The following is a 16,146-nucleotide window of genomic DNA, read 5'->3' as shown; positions in this document are numbered from 1 at the left end:
AATATTTTCAGTTTATAATTTCGTGTTTTTTCTTACTTTGTAGAGTTATTTTCTAGAGTGTAAAAATATTCTACAATTGAAGAGCAGACAATTACAAAAAAAAATGTTTGTATAAACATAAGGGGTTTGCTTATAAACATCAAGAGTTATCGCGGTTATACGAAAAAAAGTTTTGAAAAAGTTACTTTTTGCGTTTCTCTTTGTTTCGTCGTCCGTGTCTGTCGCAGGTGACGATGAAAGGCCATGATCGACGACGACCAACTTTAAATTGAATTTTGCCTAAGTTATAGCCTTTTTAACATTTTTTACGTTTTTGAACCTTCAAACTTTGTGTCCCGATTTGCCCCACTTCCCGTTGAAAATTTCAGGCAGATTGGTGAGGTCGATGCGACATGGGTATGCTTTGCTCGTGGGCTCGCTCTTAATTGATTTGATATATACAAAAACACTTCTTAAAGCAGTAATTCATAATCAAAGTTTTGATGACCCGAAAATATTGATGGGCCAAGAAGGGGTATATTTTCATCAGCCTTAATCGCTTACTGCACCACTTTTTTACATTTTGAAGAAAATAGTTTAGGTGAATATGCACCATAATCAAATCACCATAAAGAATTTCGAAAAATACCTGATTTGAAAAAATAATCGGAAGCGTTCAGCAAAAAAAAAATATCAAAAAAATGAAAACCAAAATAAACCTTTTTTTTATTTAATATAAACCAAGATATCGGCACTACATTTTAGCGGCGAAATTATATTGTCTAAAAATTTAATAGTTCACCAGCATATAAGATTGCAAGATATAATAGTAAAAAAGAGCTACTTCAACATTAAAACATGGGGAAACGGTTATTAATTTTTTTCATTCAATAACGTAAAATTTCCCCATTTCAACTGAAATGAGACTGAAACTTCAGTGAAACCAACAATTTCCTATGGATTTCTTGAAAGTTTGCATTTTTGTAAAGTGTGACTCTCGGGTTAGTTTTAAAAACATCCTGATTTTTATCCTGAAAAAAAAATCAGCATTATGTTTCAATTGAGAATTAGTAGTTCTTTTTTTAATTTTTGATGTGGATTATTCTGTTACTTTGCGAAATATTTTTTTTTTTAAATTAAGTGTTTATTTAACAATTAGCAACAATTATCTTAAATGACAAGTAGAACGTATAATAAACGAAGTTGGTTTTTATTCTTCAAATTGAACCAAAATCATCCTCTCCCTGTCTAAACCAGCCAGAAACAAAAACAAAAAATGCTAGGAAAAAATCTCTTTTCACCAAAATTTCCACGCTCTGCTGAAGTGACAGAAACCCCCTTGCTGCAAATGACCAACCGGAAGGACCCCCTACGACTCGGACCGGGTTCTTCTGGGGAGCTGCTGTAATTTGGTCAGGTTAATTACCATTACGAGGCGGAAAAAAAACTTACCGTGCACGTGACCCCGTTAAAACGAGATTTCCTCATGTGAAAATTTCAGCGGGAATATTCTTGTGATGTCGGAAATTGTAAAGTAAAAGGAAATTGTAAAGTAAAGAATTTAATTCAAACGTTTTTCTACGTTAAAAATGCACAACATTGAATTATTTTACAAACCAGGTACCACAACACCAAGAGCATGCTAAATATATTTTCCCCCGAAATGTAAAGGTTCGAGCTTTGAGTTTACCAAACAAACCTCAACGTTAGTAAACTGTGGTTTCGGTGTGGCCGTAAAACAGAAACATGTAAACACGTGTGTGCACGTTGTGTACGCATAGGCACGAACCTGGCCCGATACGAAACTGCAGGGCAGCATACGTACACACATGCACACAAACTTCTATAAACATTCGTGCACCAACACACCAAACTCGCTAACGCACACTGTGAAGAGTTACAAGAGGGCTTTTCAAAAAAAAGAAGTTGGGCAATGAATGTTTCTATTTGAATGAAACATTGTGTCAACTTTTTCTTTATTATTAAATTTAATCTACAGTAAAGCAAACAAAATAATTTCAATTTGATTTTTTATATTATTTTTTATCCCAGAGTCAAAGACATAAACTTTAATTGATCGTGTTTGTTTACTCAGTTTGAGTTATGAGATGTTCTTTGGAACTGATGTCATTAGATGAAAATGAGACAGTGCAAATTTTTTTCAGTGTTTTCACCATCTGCAAACAATAAATTTTCACAATATTTTATTTTTGTACGCTTACAATCCTTTTTTCAAAACAAAAAAAAATGGGTTGCATACATGTAACTGATTAACGATAGAATCAAAAAGAAACAATTCAAAAGAATAAAACATGAAAATCCCAATTATTTTCAAAACAAATAATTTTACGCTTGCCCCTTGGTATGCAAAAAAAAAACTACACAATGATATCTCGTCCGAGGCAAACATTCATTAGCTACTGATACTACCACTCATTGAAACTCATCATGCCAGAAAGAAAAGCGCACTTTCATTGTTTTATTTTTCTGTCCAATGTAGCAACAATCATCATTAGTGAGCTGAAAATACAAAGAATGAAAAACAACACATTAAATCCATGGCACCACAATCACCAATCCACACAACTGCCACGTCATAATAGGGGAGAAAAGCACCCTACACATTGTCACACCGCATGCGGGTTGGCCGGAACTGCCCACATGAGCTACGTTGCAAACGGCGACAACTGTGCCAAATTGCACACTTCAAACTGGTGACGAAAGTGCACTTTTTTTGTTTGTCAAAACTGTACGCTGAGTGTAATTTCAGTGTAATTATTGTCATTTGTTTTGCTTTTTTTATTGCCTACAAAAAATGTGCACCAGTGGAAGTTCTCCCACATTCCACAACCCCGACACTTTTAAGTTCCTGCTTAAAATTACGTTTCACTCGAAACTTCCTTGATAAAATGTGAGTTTTTACGGATTTTACCGTTTCTCAGGTTCTTCTCAATGAAACTAAATTATGTTGAAAGGGTTCCCAGAACAAATCATGTCATTTTGACAGCTGTTTAAAGTTGCGGTACGTTTTTGGCCAAGAATGACCTCTCGAAAAACAACTATTAAATATTTTTAATTGGAATTGCTCGAAAAGTACCTAAATGTTTGAAATTCTCCTCTAAGAGGTGAGATTTGGTCAATTTTCAAAAAAAATGGCATTTAATTTCACCATATTTTGGGAAACCGTTAATAACTTATCTAAGTACAATTTACGTTAAAAAAGTTTCGATGATATTTAAATTGTTACTGTTATTAAGTTAATCACCCCCACTGACGGTATTGAATTTGTTACAATCACTTCAAACTTTAGCACTCATGCTTAATGAATAGTTTTTAACCTTTGACCTCCAATGACTGACCACAGTCAATTCTGTTTCTGCTTGGTTACGCGATGTTTTATATAATGAAATTATTGATGATGATTGAAACTGACATGGAACTGCCGTGATGGATATGAATAAATTTTCTTTGCATTTGCTAATGGGACAATGTATATTTAGTTTTTAGGTTTTTAAATTGGCAATTAAAATTAACATAACATTGTTTTGAACAAAAGAAAACGACACTACACACACAAAAAATAATGGAATGACATGAGTAACCTTCTTTTGAAACAAAAAGTGGTTAAAATTCGATACATTAAAAGTTTTTTTTCTTGTTTTTAAAATGAAAACGTTTACTAACAAAGTTTTTGAAAACTTCATGACTAACTGATTTAAAAGTTTTTACTTTTATTGCGACTGCATAAAACGTGTACGTCTAAGTCCAAAATGTAAACAAATGATTTGCTGGTTCCGGTGGTAGATTTTCGATTATATTTACACACTTTCGGCCGGCGGTGGATCCTCCACTAACATAGAGCGCACCATCAATGTGGTATCGAACAAAAAAATGACGCCAGTTTTGACAGTCGGCGGCAGCGAAGTGCCGTCTTCAAACGGCTCGAACAAAACTCCAATCACTGACGACGTCAGTGCTCCAAGCGCGGCAGAATGAAAAAGACGACGATGACGTTTGTGTGGAGTGATATACCCTGTTGCGGTGAAAGCAGGGAGGCGACATCTGTATCACACTACAGGCAGCTCAACCGCAGCCAACACAAGCTGTCAATTACGGCATCAAAACAAAGTCAGAACAAAAGGGAGCTGTCATTTACGGCACCTAAACATAGCCAGAACAAAAGCTGTCAATTATGGCACCAAAACAAAGTCAGAACAAAAGGGAGCTGTCATTTACGGCACCTACACATAGCCAGAACAAAAGAACAGCTGTTCATTACGGAACCAAAATAAACCAATAAATGCGCACTGTAAAAAAAAATGCAGGCATAAAATAGAATAAAATTAATTATATTTGTTTTGTAAAATTTTGCCACTATTTACGTTTAAAAAGTAGGTAGTATATGTTTTTGAGGTGACTTTGCTCAACTGCATACTGCTAAAGTTGGGATCATTCAGAACACATCTGGTTGATGAACTCATTTGAAGTTCTACATTTATCACATGAAACTTTTAACTAAAATAGCAACCTACTTTCTCAATATTTTTCTTTAATCTGATGGAATAAAATTTTTCAATCTATTTTTTTACTCCTCCGGTATCATTGACCGGAGGAAATTTTCACTGAATGTTACTTTTAAATAAATGTTTGCTTTCAATTGATTTCAAAAAATAAATTAATATAGTTTAAAAAAAATCTGTACAATCTTTGTAAAAAAACATAGTATTGAGCATTATATACTTGTTCAGTAAATTTCAACAAGTTTTGATTGAAAAAAAAAATCTGTAAAAAATAAAATCCGAGAATATTTTTTTTTCTTTGGCAGATTTTTGTTACAAACATTAACATAAAATTATTAAAACATTTACTAAGGAGTGAATGCTGCGAATACTTAGAAGATGTTTAACATCTTCTAAGTATTCGCAGCATTCACTCCTTTGTAAATGTTTTAATAATTTTATGTTAATGTTTGTTTTGCTAATAATTCTTCAAATGGTTCATATCACACTTTTCAATTGAAAACTAATAAAATTCACTTAAAAAGTTTTTATAAACGAAATATTTATTATGTTGTTATTTTAATGAATTGATTTGAGAAAATTGGTAATTTCACGGGAATTCACGGAAATTTTCAAATTTAACGAATTTCACGCTGCCCGCGATATCGTGAAAATTCACTAACCCTAATAATTACTGTAGTATTCAATGTTTTAAATTATTGTCATAAAAGGAGTTTATCAAATTAGAAGTAAATTTTTTTACCGATTTAACGATTTCGTTCAACAAAAGGGAGCGGCCGTGGCTAACTGGATACTGGGTCCTCAATGTCCACCTGCTCCCAACGAGAAAGTTTAAGACTTAGAAATACTTAAAATACTGAATATGAACGAAAAATCAAAGTCGCTCGAGAGGTGGGGGGGCTCGATCCCCCGTCCTTTGTATTGGTAAGCAAAAATGATAACCACAACGCAATCACGACTTGATGAGCTAAAACTGGGATAGTGTGTTTTAATCCAATGAACGATTCTTTGTGTGTAAGTAGGGTAGGGTAGTCATCAATGAGACACTTTTGGTTTTCAACTTTCAACGATTTTTCTATTTTTTTCATCAGCATGTATTAATTAGCTTTTAGTTATCTTTCTTTAAATGTGTTCTATCATTGACCAAAATATGAGATCGATCCGACATCTACAGCCAGAGTTATTCAACTGTCTCATTGTAGACGCACTTGGCAGGAACAATTAGACAGCTGGGGAACAATGAGATACTCTACGAAAATCAACATTTTTCTAGCAAAACATCATGTTTTTGTATTGTTCCATTGCCGGTGACTTCCCGCATAGTCATGAACTATATAACTACTTTATGACAAATAGTTACTCAACTATTTATCAAATGGTCTCTACTATTCATTAAATTGTAACCCAACTATATATGTACGATATATCAAACCATTAATTCCATTCCCAAAATAGTTTTGGTCGATTTTACTATATGAGAAATTAGTTGTTAGGCAGAAAACTATATGAGGTTTTCATACATATGTAAATATTTTTATAAACTTGGATTTTACGTCAGATAGTCATTGCCCAAAAAATTGACTATTCCCTATATAGTTTCTGAAAAACTACTTTACCGACACTACTTTGCCGACACTTTAAAAAAGACCGCAAAAATGAACCCTACAATTGTTGTGATAACTACTTCGGATATAATCAAATTTGATTTTTAAGTTCTATCGATAGTTGGAGAATGTTTACCGCCATTATATGTGATGTTATTTACGTTGCTGCCGAACTGCTGCCGCCTTATCCGATTGATCTATATCTGTTGGTGGTTTTTCAGTGGTTTTGGTGACATGTTGTGTTAGAAGGGAGCAAGCTCGGGGGCAAGTATTTTTCGATAAGTCCAAGTATCCACCATGTAGTACACATATTTTTGGTGTATGGTAAGAACAGCATGCCTACTTTTTCTGGAATAGTGAAAGTCAATTTCATGAGCCCTCGTAACATTTTTCTTCTTTTGGGGAGTTTTCTGATAATCTGAGGAAAAGTGGGGGTGTTGAAGGTTCTCTATCATCCAGAGGAATCGACTGTGATCAATTTACTTGATAAAAGTTGAAATTTTTGTACCAATCGTTTAACATATAGTTGGATTATATAACAAACTGTAATTGTACTCCATACTGTTGAAATATTGTTTGAACTATTTGGACTTATAGAAATTTTTAATTCAAAATAGTATGGTGTATAGTAATTTTACTTCATGTAAGTTGACAAATTATTTGGATTATACAAACTTATCGAAAAAATGTGGCCGCCATCAATTGTGTTCTACTATAGCATTTATAGTAGGTTTTTAGTTCTTACAGGTTCTGACTATAAAAATCTAAAATCTGTGGAATTTTGCTATATTGTTCTCAATAAAGTTGATAAATTGTTTGAACTATTTGGACTTGTACATTTTTTCGTTGAGTCACGTTGTCTAAACAATCCGAACTGTTTAGTGTAAGGTTATTGTACCCCAAATAGTTCAAAAATAGTTAGAATCATTAGATTTACTTCAATAAAAACGTCATCATTTGACTATCAGTTTCGTTATGGTTTTGTATAGTGCCGTAACTATATGATAATGGTTAAGTATGTGGTAACTACATCTCTTTTAGTAGTAATATAGTTTGGACTATTCCCCCGATGGTTTTTGATTATGCGGGTTGCCTTGAACATTTTAGAGCAATTTTTCCAACATGAAACTTTTAATAACAAAAGTTACACTAAAAAGTATTTAAATTTTGTAAAATCCATATATTAATACCAAATAACTTTGTATTTTTGGTTAAATGAAGTTAAAACTCTATAAATATGCCAAAAATCACTTTTAATTCATGTTTTGAAAGATTTCCATCGATTTTGAAAAATTTAATGAAGAAAAATCATCGTGTCTCATTGTTACCCATGGGCTGAAATGAGTGGGGAACAATGAGACAGTCCTGGATTCTGGGTGTATTCTAAATGTTGGCCAAATCTAATGAAAGGACATTGTAGCCCAACTTAATCTCTATGGAACGTCGAAAGACATTTGAAGAAATATGAGTTTTGGTGTAATTGGCAGCCTACGAGCGAAAAAGTATTGTTAGTCCATGATTTACTTTTACACCCCAGAATCAAACATTTATGAATTATTTTTCAAGGGAGCGTCCATAACCAAAGCCACTTATATGGCAGACGTGTATCCAGTAGACACACCTTTCCCCCAAATATGAGCCTGATTGGTTGAAATTACGACTTGTGAGAGCCATTTTATCATTGTTCTCCATCGCTCGCGAGCGAGAAATGTTTTCCTTCTTCTCACTCGAATTCCAACATTGGTTTATTTTACATGAAAATATTAATAAAAAAATTGGCTTTTAAAGTTTTCAAAATATTTAAGATTAGGGTATCTTGAAATGTGTTATACATTGTCAAACAATTGCATAGTAACCAATAAATTGATTTTTATTTTTCATAAGTACCGTCTATTACCGATCTGTGATCTTCAAAAAAAACAATATCTTCTAGATATAAATAATTTAAAAAATTATCGAAATTTATAAGGCTTTTTCATAAATAACAACTTATCGGATCCGATTATCAAGGGCATTTTTTTTAAGTGTTTTGTTCGGCCAAAATCCATTTCATGTTGTAAATTAATGAGAATTAAAAAATCTCTGTTTCAAACATCTGGAAAACACCCACCTACTTGTTAAGCTTCCATTCGTGGATGAATCCCAGTTTCCTCGAAATTCAACCATCAGCGATTAAGCAGTGCTACCGGTTTGGATCCGTCCCTTCTCTCCGGTAATCGCATGATTTCTTTCTGCGCACACGGTGGGTTCAAACACCGTTATTTATTGAACGAACCAATGCAATGTTTGCCGTCAAGGTTTCATAAAACAATGAATCCTCACACGCGTCAAATATGTCATCGCAACATTCAACCCCACCGCGTGCCCATCGGAAGCCAGCAGCAGATTCTACGACCACTTCCGGGATCAAGGTACGGCGCCGGCATCGACCGTTCGCTCATAAACGCGCACCGTATGGCGAGTGGCCCTGGCAAGGCCACCCCCGCGCGCCCGCTCAAAGGGCCGGTGGCCAGGAAGTGGTGGAGCAGCGTTCAAAAACGCATCAACGAGCAAACAGACGAATAAAGCTCTGTCAGGAACATACGTGTGTGGCACACACGAACCGATGACTCTATACTCCGCCGTGTATACGTACACCTGCCTGCCCGAAAACGAATTGGCCAGCAAAAGAGTCCCCACCCCAACATTTGAAAAAGAAAAAAAAACAGAAGGCAAACGGCAGCCGCGTGTACACGTGAGCAATATCCGCACAATGAATATTAAGCAGATTCTTTTTTTCTGTTTTTGGTCCCGGTCTCTGTCCGGGTTTTCGTGCGGTCGCTTGTTCCGAATTGTACGAATTATACGGGGATTGTTGACGTTAAAACTGTTGACGGGGGCACGTGGTGCGGAATAGGTACAAAGTAAAAAAAACTTTTTTCAATTGCATTTTTATATTTGATGCGATCAACACACTAAGACTGTCTTCAATCCAAATCTGAGAAATGTTTGATAAATTTTCGTTTAAAATGGCCTTATTTGGATCTTGATCTTGATCACAACATGATTTTCAAGAAATTAATATCATTTTAATTGAACGATTCAAAATGTTAGGGAAGCTTAAATATTCGACAGTGGAAACCTGTACATTGTCCAAAACAAATGAGTATGTGGAAATATGAGGATCATTCTCCACCAACTCACTTGATTTTCGTAAACTTTTTCCTTATGGGTAATCACTAGGCTTAGTGATTTTTCACGATAAAAAAAATGCAACAACAAATTTCTCGAAAATTTCACGGAGCGTGAAAAATACTTAAATAATTTTTAAAATCTTAGATTAAACAACCTTAAAGATTTTTGTATACTTAATTTTCAATAAAGCATTCAAGCGCAGTGATTTTTCAAGCTGAAAATGTTCAGTTTTCTTTGGGAGCTTCAAATCAAATCTTCAAAATTCGAGGAAATTCCGCGAGACTATGAAAAACCTAATACAATCCTGAATAGAGCTGATTTTTTAGATAACCATAGTATTTTAAGCCCACGTCATTCAATCTTGAATAAATCGAGATTGGTGTTTTTTTCAGTAATTTGCAGCCTGAAACGGTGATGAGATAGAAATTTGGTGTCAAAGAATCCCGAAAAAAAACGTATTTTTCATCGAAAAAATACTTGAAAAAGTTACAATTACTTTGCCATTTTCCGTTACTCAACTGAAAAAAATTGGGAACATGTCATTTTAAGATAAATTTAATGTAATTTTTGAATCTGAATTACCCAGGAGAGTCATTTTTTTCATTTAGAAAACATATAATTTTAAAATTTTGTTTTTTTTTCTAACTTTGCAAGGTTATTTTCTAGAGTGTAGCAATGTTCTACAAAGTTGTAGAGCAGACAATTACAAAAAAAAGATACATAAACATAAGGGGTTTGCTAATAAACATCACGAGTTATCGCAATTTAAAAAAAAAAGTTTCGATAAATTATTTTTTGCGTTTCTTTTAGTTTTGTCGTTCGTGTCTGTCGCGGGTGACGATTAACGGCCATGATCGACAGAACCAACATTTTCAAAACTTTTTTTTCATAAAATCGCGATAACTAGTGATGATAACAAGCAAACCCCTTATGTTTATATATCATTTTTTTTAATGATCTGCTCTACATTTGTAATGAACATTGTGGATTCAAAAGCACATGAAATTTCCCTTAAAATGTAATGTTCCAAAATCATTTACAGTTAAGTAATGGAAAATGGCAGAGTCTTTAAAACTTTTTACTTGTTTTTATCGATGAAATATACGTGTTTTCTGAATTCTGAGTACGCCATCAAATTGGGCGTCTAATTTTACATAAAAGTCCCTGTTGAAGCGAGTTAGGAGATAAATTTGTAAACCCTTTGAAACCCTTATTCCCCTTGCCCAAGCTGTACCTTCTCGCATCAGAGATCAGTTGTGATCTCCAATTCTGATTTGCAGAATCCCACTCCGCGAGTGTCGTAGCTCTGCTGGACATCGCGAGAAAGAGTGTCTCACCGGTCAGCCAAAGTAGTTTTACTTTAGGACTTCACAGTCAGAAATAAACCGTCACCAAGTGACCCTCGCGTTTCAATAAACGTTTGTTTTAGTTCGCGTGAATGAACCGTGTTTTAGTAATTTGTAAAGTGCGAGTTTATGTGTAGTGTCCGAAAATCGTTAAAATACCAACGCGCGAACAGTCCCTTTGACACCAAATTCATATCTCATCACCAGTGTTGCAAATGAGTGATAAAAAAGCTATCAATAGATTATCTCTGCACCAAAAATATCCGAGAGTATAGTGGCCGTCACTATAGCTTGTGAGATCTCTTCTTGTAACTCGTGATTCCCAGCGATGTCATTCTCTCTCTATCACTCTTCCCCTTTATCCCGACTATGCGCTCTCACCGCTGAGTCTCTCAATCTCTCCAAAAACTGCAATGAGAGAACGCGAGATGGCGATTAGGATCCGACCACGCATGACGTCCCGTCAAACTGCGTTTGCGAAACTGGTTTTGTGGCGGCTTTTGTGGTTAAACGCTGTTGCGGTAGCATGATCGTAGAAGCGGGAATGAGAGAGAAAAGGAAAATGTCAATCGCGAGTGGGCAAGCACGAAAACGTGTTCGGCTATGTTCGGCGCTGAGAGTTTCAATGAAGAGAGAAGAGCAGTTGTATTTGAGGCATGAATATTCAGGCGGGATAATTGTAGTTGCTGAGAGCTGATATTTTGATATTTTAACAACCCTGCTCATCACCGTTTCAGGCTGCAAATTATTGAAAAACACCTCTTTTTTCGCATGTTCGAAAATGGAAGGGGTCGTACCACCCCTCCGTCACGAGATGTCAAAAAACGGACCTTGAATTCGTGATCAGGAACAAAAGTTACCCCTTAAGACAAAGTTTCACGCAAATCGAAGAGGGGTCGGGGCTTGTGCGTCCTCCCGGGAATTCCCTGGACAAAAATCCCGGGATTTTCCCTAAACCGGGAATTCCCGAAATTTAAAAAAAAAAACAAATTTTTGGTCAGGAAACTCAGATCTGGTTGTGGAAATAGATGAACAGTTGTATACTTAGTAATCCATAAGAATTTTAAAACATTAGCAAACTTTTATTCGACATATATCAACACTGATTTGGCTTATAAGGGAAAATAATTAAAATTTTAGTTTACGGATCCGCAAAATGCCTAGCGCTTTAAATATTATTCATAAAATTTTATTTATTTTTTAAATATTATGATTTTATTATGATTTAAATAACCATTTTAAACTAGAAAAAAAATCATTTTTTATTATTTTTCATAAAACATTGGCATCTGGAGCAAACCAAGACAATATACAGTAACGAATCAAGACAGCTGTTCATGCCAATATTTTTTCCATAATGTTTTGATATTTTTTAAAATAACAAAACAATTAGTTTCAAATTTATTGATCTGAAATATCCTGTACCTATTTAGACTGCAGTTCCGATTTCCCCGCAGTTGGCGGTAGTGGCTCAATGATAATTTTTAGAATATGTTTTATATAAAACATGAAATTCTAAAAAATTTTATAATTTTGCATTGAATGGTATCATTTTATTTGATTTTGTTTCTTGTTTTTCAATCAGCTTAAGGGATTACATACATGTATATTGGCAAAAAAGTCAGAGGTTAGTATGGGCACACACTTCAACTTTTTTTAAATTATTTTTTCATGGCATTAAAATATACATTTTCACCTACTTTCAAAACAAATTTGAAGATATTTGGTTGCATCGTTGCCGAGATATACCAATTTTAAGTTAGCAGTTTCAAAAAACGGGTGCCACGATATCTCAACACAGTCTTGACCAAGTTGGCTCAAAATTTTGGTGAATACTCGTTAAACCGATTCCGTGTGCATGACGAAGCCCGATTTTCAAAAAGTTTATTATAAAAAAAGATAAAAATATTTTTATGCTTTTCATATTAAAAACCGTTTGTTTTTGATTTTTGTATTTTTTTAAAAAGCTAATTTTAAAAATTGGGCTTCGTCATGCACACAGGATACATCTTGAGAATCTTCACCTAAAATTTCAGCCAATTTGGTCCATCCCATCTCGAGATATCGTGGCACCCGTAAATCAACTCGAGGTTTAGAGAAAAACTCCAACAAAGTTTGACAGCCCGCTTTGCGCATGGCCAAATTCTAAACTTAAATCGTCTCTTACTCAGTTGAATCATTAAATTCCTTCATGAAACTTTCAGGAGTGATTAAAAATCAAGTTTTGAGTGGATTCATCAAATAATCTGTAATATAAAATTTTGTGATTTTCTACATGTATGTAACCCCTTAAATGATATTTCTTAAGCTTTTTAGTCATTTCAAATAAAAAAAGAAATTTATTTATATGAATTTTAAAAACATATGAAGTCACATTGGATTAAAAATTATGATCCCGGGAATTCCCGGTATTGAAATTCAAAACCCGAAAAAGTTGGACTCCTTAGTGGGGGCAACTGCTGTGTGAGTCCGCGGAGAAAGACCCATTATACAAAAATTTTAAAATTTTAATTGAATTTTCTTCAAATTTCCTTTATTCCTAATATAAAGTGGGCGATTTCTGAGACCACTACTCTCTTTTTTTTTTACTTGTAATTTTGCCCAAATCTCAACCTCCGAATCAGGTCAAATCCACAATAAATTGCACAATTAGAAGTTCAATACGGTAATATCAATTTGATTTTTGAGGTATTAAGGGTATTAAGCGAAGTAAAAATTAATAAAAAAAAAAACAGATTAAAACGTAAAACTTTTTTTTATATCTTTTGTTCAAGTGTGTGACAAAGAGTAATTTAAAGTTCTCCTTTTTTATTTTAAAATTGTATTGACATATTTTTTTCTGAATCTTTCAAATTGGCAAATTAATCAGTTTGATTTAGAACAGTTGAAAATGTACACTTTGGCTTAACTGAAACTTATTTTTTTTTTTACAATTTACTTACCACTATTTGTCTTTTAGATAAGAAAATGAGAACAATTAGATATGGAGCCAATAGAGCGATCATTTCATAAAACAAAACAAAAAAGTATGAATTTTGGTTATAAAAGTAAAACTATCTCTTTGATTTGTTCCTCCCCCTTATTTTACCCTGCTTTTATGAGCTCTCCACCAAAAACCCTTTTGAAGCCCCCGTAATTCGATTTGGGTGCGAAAAATTCGTGCACGTACAAACGGTTAAAGAGATTTCTGGGTGGTAGGGTGGTTCTGAAATTGCTTTTCGTATATTATACACTTTTAATGTAATCCTAGTTTTGTGTTTGTTTGAAATCTTTAAAGGGATGTTTTTAAAAAAAATATTGTTTTCAACTCATCCACCCTTCGACTCAAGCTCAGTATTCTTTCTGTTGACGGTCAAGGTCCGGTCCCCGGGGCGAGTGCATCACATTGCCGTCGGGGCACGTCCGACGTCGTCGGCAATTATACGGCCAACGACGGTGACGACCGGCCACGCACGTACGGCTTGTTTTATGACAAATTCTGCTGTAGTTGAACGCTTCTTCAAGTGTGTGTACCCGTCGAACCTAGTTTGTACTGGGGGTCTTTTGCATTTGACAATCACCGGTGCGCAAATTTGCTTCTCGATTGTTTTTTGATATTCGATTTGTTAGACGATTACTTCCCGGGTGACCGGCAAATGCTCTAGGATGTCCGGTGTTTTTTAATGCGGTTTGGTTTTTTTTTGTTGATGAACGAGGTATGATTTGAGCATTGCTAGAAGTTATAGAAATGCCTTTCTCTATTAAATATTGAAAAAAAATGTAAAAAAATCATAAAAAAATAACCTAGAAGTTACTATAACTCCAAAGCGATGCCCTTTGTCGTTAATTCGGGAATGTTTTTTTTTTTGCAAAGATTTTAAACTAAACCAATAATTACTACAACTGATTTATAACTGATCCCAATGAAAAATTGTATATGGGTAATTCTCCACCAACTCGGGAAAAGTTGCCCCGACCCCTCTTCGATTTGCGTGAAACTTTGTCCTAAGGGGTAACATTTGTTCCTGATCACGAATCCGAGGTCCGTTTTTTTTATATCTCGTGATGGAGGGGCGGTACGAGCCCTTCTATTTTTGAACATGCGAAAAAAGAGGTGTTTTTCAATAATTTGCAGCCTGAAACTGTGATCAGATAGAAATTTGGTGTCAAAGGGACTTTTATGTAAAATTAGACGCCCGATTTGATGGCGAACTCAGAATTCCGAAAAAACATATTTTTCATCGAAAAAAACACTAATTTTTTTTTAAATTCTCTCATTTTCCGTTACTCGACTGTAAAAATTTTTGGAACATGTCATTTTATGGGAAATTTAATGTACTTTTCGAATCTACATTGACCCAGAAAGGTCATTTTTTCATTTGGAACAATATTTTTCATTTTAAAATTTCGTGTTTTTTCTAACTTTGCAGGGTTATTTTTTAAGAGTGAAACAATGCTCTACAAAGTTGTAGAACAGACAATTACAAAAATTTTGATATGTAAACATAAGGGGTTTGCTTACAAACATCACGAGTTATCGCGATTTTACGAAAAAAACGTTTTGAAAGTTACTTTTTGCGTTTCCCTTTGTTTCGTCGTCCGTGTCTGTCGCGGGTGACCATGAACGGCCATGATCGATAACGACCAACTTTTTCAAAACTTTTTTTCGTAAAATCGCGATAACTCGTGACGTTTGTAAGCAAACCGCTTATGTTTTTATATCATTTTTTTGTAATTGTCTGCTATTCAACTTTGTAGAACACTGTTACAATCTAAAAATAACCCTGCAAAGTTTTTAAGTGTTTTTTTTTTTCGATGAAAATACGTTTTTTTCGGAATTCTGAGTACGTAATTAAATCGAGCGTCCAATTTTACATAAAAGTCCCTTTGACACCAAATTTCTATCTCATCACCGTTTCAGGCTGCCAATTATTGAAAAACACCTCTTTTTCGCATGTTCAAAAATGGAAGGGGTCGTACCGCCCCTCCGTCACGAGATATCAAAAACGGACCTCGGATTCGTGATCAGGGACAAAAGTTACCCCTTAGGACAAAGTTTCACGCAAATTGAAGAGGGGTCGGGACAACTGCTGTGTGAGTTGGCGGAGAATTACAAATATACTTCATTGTAATAAAATGAAACCACATCTTATACATTTTTTGTCAAACAAATAAATAAAATCATTATAAAAAAACTAAAAAAACTAAAGACAGTTTCAACGAATGAAATGTTCGGACAAAGTCTCATCTAAATGAAAATTACAAAAGAAAGTCGATTTGCGAAATCATATAAAACTACTCGACTACAATAAGTGTATGTATTTGAGAAACTGGTATTCTAATATTGACAAAGCATTGTTTTATGAATCCATCTCAAAATGTGATGGAAATTCACATAAAGTAAAATGACTCACACAGGATTGGTTTTACTAGAGAACGAATTTTCTACACGAAGAGTCGGTCCAAGATTAATGCAACAATCGATTGGTTATTTTGAATATGCCGAAATTGCAGAAAGTATTTTTTTTTTTTTTCAATATATAA

This window comes from Culex quinquefasciatus, chromosome 3 (genome assembly GCF_015732765.1).
Source record: "Culex quinquefasciatus strain JHB chromosome 3, VPISU_Cqui_1.0_pri_paternal, whole genome shotgun sequence".
Taxonomy (NCBI): Eukaryota; Metazoa; Arthropoda; class Insecta; order Diptera; family Culicidae; genus Culex; species Culex quinquefasciatus.
This window is presented reverse-complemented; position numbering follows the sequence as displayed.